Source organism: Macaca mulatta, chromosome 15 (genome assembly GCF_049350105.2).
Source record: "Macaca mulatta isolate MMU2019108-1 chromosome 15, T2T-MMU8v2.0, whole genome shotgun sequence".
Classification (NCBI taxonomy): Eukaryota; Metazoa; Chordata; class Mammalia; order Primates; family Cercopithecidae; genus Macaca; species Macaca mulatta.
Window position 1 is genome coordinate 18,354,301 of NC_133420.1, and position 7,455 is coordinate 18,361,755.

Sequence of the window (7,455 nt, forward strand, 5' to 3'; positions counted from 1 at the left end):
GACCCCACCCTGTTCCCAGTCACCTTCAACATCAGCGTGTCTCAGTCGTTAGTACTACGTGGGGCCTTGGGGTGTCTGAATTCATTTAGCCCCCTCTTTAGAGATGGCGAAATTGAGGGCCGGAGAAAGTGATTTTTTCCAAAGTCACAGAGCTGAGAAACGGTAGGGGCTGGATTCGAACCCCTGCCCCATCTACCTGCCCAGCCCGTGCTGCTCACCAGTACCCGGCCCCTCCCTGCCCCATCTGGAGTTTAAGTTCAGTAGCGCCTCATTCATTCAAAGCCTCCTTAATTCAGAATTCCTGAGCAGGGAGGTTCTCCTGTGCACCAAATGTGAATGGGAACCTGGGCTTTACTGAATAAATGAACTGCATAACCAAGATTGATGAGAGAGTGGCTTGCTCAAAAACTTCAGGGGCACACACGAGCATCCGCATAGTACGTGCACCGTTCTCAAAGCACCTTGTTTAAAGCAACCTCGGAAGCCCTGGTCTATGCCACAGGGGAGTGGTGCTGGGGCCAGCAGCACCGGAGCTGACTGGAGAGAGCCCAGTGTCCGGTTCCCAGTTGTGCGACCCGAGGCCAGGTCTGCCCCTCTCTGAATCTCAGTGAGAATGCCTTCCCCGTGGAGCTGCTGTGTATGAGAACAGTGTGAGGCCAGGTACACAGAAGTTGCTCAGTAAGTCACAGCTGTTTTACGATCATTAAAAGGCATCTCTTGGATCAAACAGCCTGCATCTCAGTCTTCTTCTAATTTGCATTGGTCTTTGCAGAAATTGAGATGCACTCTGTTCCCGACGATTCCACCTGGCTGGGCTGAGGTGGATTCCCCTCAATTCTCCAGCGAGGGCTGGGAACCCATCACTTGCTCCAGCAACAGGTATTTATTTATCCAGCATGTGCTTCATGTCAGATTCCCTGCTGAGGGCCAGGCATACATGTAGCAGTCGCCTAGACAGACAAGGCCCCCGCCCTCAGCAGCTCTCGGCCTAGCTATTGAGCTTGCCTGACAAGGGGCAAAGAGGGTAGGAGGTGGTGGAGTTGCCAGATTAAATTCAAGATGCTGGGTGTCATTTGAATTTGAGATAAAAAGAAACAAATTTTTAGTATGTGTATTCCATTCCATATTTGGGATACATTTATACTCACAAGTTATTTGGTACTTATCTGACATTCATATTTAACTGAGTATGCTTTATTTTTTTTTTTATTTATTTTATTTATTTATTTTTTTTTTTTTTGAGACGGAGTCTCGCTCTGTCACCCAGGCTGGAGTGCAGTGGCCGGATCTCAGCTCACTGCAAGCTCCGCCTCCCGGGTTCACGCCATTCTCCGGCCTCAGCCTCCCGAGTAGCTGGGACTACAGGCGCCCGCCACCTCGCCCGGCTAGTTTTTTGTATTTTTTAGTAGAGACGGGGTTTCACCGTGTTAGCCAGGATGGTCTCGATCTCCTGACCTCGTGATCCGCCCGTCTCGGCCTCCCAAAGTGCTGGGATTACAGGCTTGAGCCACCGCGCCTGGCCAGAGTATGCTTTATTTTATTTTATTTTATTATTTTTGAGATAGAGTCTCACTCTGTCGCCCAGGCTGGAGTGCAGTGGCTCGATCTCAGCTCACTGCAACCTCCACCTCCCAGGTTCAAGCGATTCTCCTGCCTCAGCCTCCTGAGTAGCTGGGATTACAGGCATATGCCACCATGCCTGGCTAATTTTTGTATTTTTAATAGAGACGGGGTTTCGCCATGTTGGCCAGGTTAGTCTCGAACTCCTGACCTCAGATGATCTGCCCACCTCGGCCTCCCAAAGTTCTGGGATTACAGGCCTGAGCCACCACGCCCAGTCTTTCTTTTATTTTTATTGCTAGATCTTCCAGTGTTTATCCAGCACCTTCTGCAGGAGTCCTTCTACCAAACGAGCAGACTCTATGGGCTCAGGGACAAACGCAGGAACAAATCCACAGGATAATCAGGTGGTCCTGGGAGGGCCTTTGACAAGGTGACTTTGAGCTCAGACCTGATGTGTATAGAGGAAGAGAAAAGGCATCGCTCCACGAGAGAGGAGGGATAGGAGACCCGGGTGAGGCCAGGCAGAGAGCTAGTGGCTGCACAGGAGACAACACTGGCCAGGAGGGGAGGGAATGGAGGGCTTTGTGGAGGAGGTAGAATTGAGCTAGGCCCTGAAGGAGGAGCTGGACAGAGAGGAGGTGATGCAGAGGAACCCTGATTTGGGAAGAGGTAAGCCAGGCGGTAGACCCCTGAGATACCCATTCCCCAGACACCATCTCTCACAAGCGCCTTTGGTACACGAGAAAATGCACACGATAAACGGTCAAGTGGAAAACACAAGATACGAAACAGACAGCAGCTGTGGGGTTGTGGGGGTTGAACCAGACCATCCGACCTAGCATGTAGTAGGCGCTCGATAAACAGGAGATCAATGGAATCACGCTTTTCTAATTTGCAGACAAATGGGGGGATCAGCGGCACCGCCAAGATGTTCTTCCTTGTTTTGTGAGTATTTTACTAAATGCAGGAATGAACGAATTGCTTGAATAGATGTGAGGTTACTGTGACTCCATCCGGAAACCACTTGGTCCAGACTTTGAAGGCAATAAAACAGCAAGAAAAGAAAAGCCCTGCCTCCCTGTCCCTGACAGGCGCTGTCACTCTTGAGCCTGTGGTAGTGAGTGCTTTTTCAGGTCGCCCGCTGCCTCCCGAGCCTGCCTGCCGGGTCTGCAAGCCTCCAGCCAAGCAGGAGGGATCAGCTCTGCAGCTTCCGACACCCCAGCCCGTGTCCTCTCAGCCCACTGGGCCCACGGCGGGTGTAAAATCTTGGAACACCGGCCGGGCGCGGTGGCTCAAGCCTGTAATCCCAGCACTTTGGGAGGCCGAGACGGGCGGATCACGTCAGGAGTTCGAGACCATCCTGGCTAACACAGTGAAACCCCGTCTCTACTAAAAAATACAAAAAACTAGCCGGGCGAGGTGGTGGGCGCCTGTAGTCCCAGCTACTCGGGAGGCTGAGGCAGGAGAATGGTGTAAAAACCCGGGAGGCGGAGCTTGCAATGAGCTGAGATCCGGCCATTGCACTCCAGCCTGGGCGACACAGCAAGACTCCGTCTCAAAAAAAAAAAAAAAAAAAAAAAAAAAAAAAAAATCTTGGAACACCAAGCAGAGGCTGAAGACTCTGGGAAGAGGCCCAGTGGCCTCCCGGACAAACCAGAGGTCCTGCCCACTGGTCTCCTATGTGTCCTTGGCAAGTAGCTTCCCCTCTCTGAGCCTTGGTATCCTTGTCTATAAAATGGGGATGGGGCTAGGAGTGGTGGCTCACGCCTGTAATCCCAACGCTTTGGGAGGCCGAGGCAGGCGGATCACCTGAGGTCAGGAGTTCAAGAGCAGTCTGGCCAACATGCTGAAACCCTGTCTGTACTAAATCACACATAAAAATTAGCCGGGTGTGGTGATGGGTGCCTGTAGTCCCAGCTACTCGGGAGGCTGAGGCAGGAGAATCACTTGAACCGGGGAGGCAGAGCTTGCAGTGAGCTGCGATTGTGCCACTGCACTCCAGCCTCGGCGACAGAGCGAGACTCTGTCTCAAAAAATAAAAATAAAAAATAAAAGAGGGATGGATTCTAGTGACGTCGTCCTTAATTCATTGACAAAGGTTTGGAGAGAATCTGTTCCCTGCCAGGTGCCACGCTGGGAGTGTGAGGCTCCAGAGGGAAGTTCTTGAGCCCCTGGCTGATGCTTTCACATGGAGGTTGCAGGTGATCACAGAGGCACATCCTGTAAGATAAATGCATAGGGGGTTGTGGAGAGGCCTCAGTGCCTGGAAAGGAAGAGAAAATACAAAGCCCCTTGCATTACCAGCTGTGAGCAGAGGGCACCTGGCTCCCAGGTCCCTCCTGATGAAAAGGACCCCAACCTAGACAGACAACTGTCATGCTTAGAAGGCCCTTCTCAGGCCCTCCAGCTTCTAAGACATTTTATGACTAATAATCACACACAGGTGACGTTTCATGAGCACTTGCCATGCATCAGCCTCTGTGCTTCAAGGGGTCCAAGTGCTCAGACCGCGGCTGGCCCTGCAACTCCAGGTGCAGCAGACACAGCCTCTCTCAGCCCAGCCAGAACCAGGTGCTGGCGATTCCCGGGACCACTTCCAAGGGGAGGTGGGTTTGGGACACAGGCTGGAGACCGGGGCAGGCCAGGCCCCTTCCCACCACATCCCCACCCCATCAGATCACCAGTGTCCCTCAGGATACTCGGCTTCTTCCCTTCCCTTTACAGAAAGAGAAGCTGAGCCCCCAAAAGGAGACTCATGTGCCAGTGCTCTTCCCGAATTGCTCCGGCCACCCCCTGCCCTCAGACCACCCCCTGCCCTCTTCTCTGCAGTTACCTGTTCTGCTGCCCACCTGCCAAGCCCAGCAAAGCCTCTCCACAGTCAGCCCAAGAATGCTGCCAGACCCAGAACCTGGGGCGGGTGTGCACACAGCAGGTGTGGATGTGGAGGAAGAGGTGCCCAAAGCTCTGCTCTGAGGTCAAGCCTGAGACCTGGGTGCCCAGAGCCTGTCTAGGTCCACCCAGGGGTGCTGGGCCCATGGGAGCAAAGGCTGAGTACTGTGACCTCCCACCACCCTCCTGCCCCACCTCCACCCTGAAGTGTCCTGTTTAGTGGAATATCGGATGTCATTGTGTGCCCTGGGGTGGTGACGGGGAGGGGATCACCTGGCCAAAGGAGACCCCTAAAGCCTCAGGGAGGGGCCTGCTTCAGCTCCAGTGAGGGCGGGATCCCTGGGGTGAACCCATGACCTTAAGCATGACCTTGAGCATGACCTTGAGCATGACCACCGCGTGACTTTGGGTTGCTGCTCCTTTCAGTGCCACACTCACACCCGATTCCTGGGCCCCTTTCTCTCCCCCAGTCTCTTCCTGCCACACACACTCCTATTTCTCCACGTCCTTCCTCTCTAAATGATGGGGACTAGGTAACCAGAAGCGACACCATAGCCGCTGGACCCCTCACGGTGTGAACATGAAACTGGCCAGGTCTGGGTTTGGCCGCCTGTTCCCTGACTCGCTGGCTGTGTGGCCTTATGCAGGTCACTTGCCCCCTCTGAGCCTCAGCTTTCTTGCCTGTGAAATGAGGGGCACATGAGCTCCCGCCTTGCAGGGCTGTGTGTGTTGCGGGTGGTCCTGGAAGCTGCACTCAGCGTGGACAAGTAGCAGTGCTCCCACGCAGATGCCACATCGACATCATCATGTTGTTCCTGTTTAGGTCCTGCCCATTCCTCCAAGGGCTAAGGCATCTCTGGAGGAATGGGGAGGGCGTGGCCTCTGCCCTGATCCTAGCTGAGTCTGCAGCTGCCGGTGTCCACCTGTGGTTCTCAAAGTGTGGTCCTCCTTGCCGGCAGCATTGACCTTGCCCAGGAACTTGTCAGAAATTCGGATTCTCTGACCTGGCCAGTCCTGGGAATCTGAACCCCTGGGGTGCAACCAGTCACCTGTGCTTTCACAAGGTCCCAGGGGCCTCTCGCAGGCGCTGGTGTGAACCAGGAGATTCTAGAGGGTGGCAGCCTCTCTTGTGCCCCCCACCCCCACTCCCGTCACAGGGTCTGGTCCTCCCATTTCTCCAGTCACTCTGCATTAAACGCTGGACAGTGGTCCCTAAGTACAGCCCCTCGTCTGCTAGTCAACAACTGGGGGGCCTGGGTTTTCCAAATGTGGTCCCCAGAGTACCCACACCAGACCACCAGGGAGCCTGACAAAAATGCAAGCCCCTGAGCGCCCCCTAGACCTGCTGGGCATGGATCCCCAAGAATTTGCTCTGGGGGCACCCACAAGTCCAGAACAGGGGGGAGGAAAATGAAGGGCGCGGCAAAGCCGGGCCCTGGGGAGGAGATGGACGAAAAGGGAAGTCAGAGAAGATTCCCTAGCGCCAGTGACGGGCACCACTGCCTCCCCAGAGTCACCACAAGCCAGGGGCGCCTTGGCAGTTTAACCCTGTGTGGACACCATTTGAGGGGCTAGAGATAAGCCAGGATGAAGTGTTACGAAATAATAATAGTAGTCCCTGCTCTGCCCACTGCAGAGCCCTAGAAAGTAAGGGACTGGGGCCAGTGGCAGCTGCAATCAAGGTGCCTGCAGCTCTGTGATCTCAAGGCCTAGCTTGCCCTGGCCTCCCACCGTTCACTTAATTCCAAATACCTTTTCTCTTGTCAGCCACAAGTTAGTGGGCTTCAAAGTCAGGCGGTGGCTCCCGTGACCCTTTGTGGGGAGGGCAGGAGTGGGCCCAGCTTCTGTGTGTGCTGCTCAGTGGGCCAGGAGGCCGAGATGACCGCAACAGCTGGCCATGTCCCAGGCCTACAACTAGAGGGAGGGAGCTTGGCCTGCCAATCACTGCTCCGCACCTAAGCCCTCCTAGGTTGGAACGGACCAGCAGTCGGGAGCAGCTGCTCCAATCCCACCCCCCTACAAGGGAGACTGTCCAAGCACCCGGAGAGCCTTGGACTGGGGAGCGTAGGGCGGGATGAGCCAGAGCTCCAGGAGAGGAGGCTTGCACTCACCTGAGCTAAAAATCCTGTTACAATCATATCTGTAGGTGTCAACCTCACTTTTATTGCAGAGAGGAAGGTCTGGAATCACGTGCTTCTCCAGGCAGCATTTTACAGAAAGCTGCCCCGACAGCCACCATGTACTTCCCCCCTTCTACCTGGATCTCGGATTCTGTCACAGAATGTGGCAAGGTATCACAGGGCTGCAAGCCATGAACAGGTTTGAGGGGACGGGAGTGGGGGGTTGCAGGGACGAGCTGGCAGGACCCAAATCCCTCCCACCAGATGTGTCCCCACCCACAGCTTCCTTTTCCATCGGAACAAACATAACAAAACAAGTGTCAACTGCACTTCCTGATTCCTGAGTTACGAAAAGCCAGTGCCACCCACAGTTCTGTCCACCCCCTCCTCTTGACCTGGCCTTTCCAGTGGTACTTTATTCTGTTATTTGCTTTCCATTTTTCTTTAAACGCATTCACTGCCGTTACTTAGGTAAATGCATCCGTAAGGGAACTTTATGTGACGACTGCTAGGTGGAAAAAAAAAAAAAAAAAAACTCAGATCATGGGCCATAAATAGAAGGTAAAAGTAAAAATAAATTACAATTAAAATAAGCAATGTTAGGAAATTCTAGCTGGCTATTGTTGCCTGCCAACCCGGCACTTTGATAGAAAAGGGTTGGGAAGTTGCAAGCTTCCCTTCCAGGGGACCAGAAGGCTGAGACAGAGATGGGAATCACCTTTGTGTGGTATGAGGTTGTGTGATCCCTGACGTCACTGTCTCCTAGGTCACCGGGGGTGCCCACCCCATCCTGGGGAAACCCTGATCTGGGGGACACCCCCAAGCCAGTGAACCAGGGGACAGGGCTTCTTTCGAGGCAAGGACCAGATGGCATTTAACACTG

General features: G+C 54.0%; 1 long non-coding RNA gene across 1 annotated transcript; it reads right to left on the reverse strand.

Annotated features, from left to right (window-relative positions):
- Window positions 1-1,812: 1,812 nt before the first annotated feature.
- On the reverse strand, window positions 1,813-6,834 carry LOC114672720 (uncharacterized). Its single transcript, XR_013405519.1, has 3 exons — window positions 6,564-6,834; window positions 3,166-3,783; window positions 1,813-2,861 (listed from the first exon to the last, which is right to left on the reverse strand). It is a non-coding gene; the product is annotated as an uncharacterized LOC114672720 (long non-coding RNA).
- Between the last annotated feature and the right edge of the window lie 621 nt (window positions 6,835-7,455).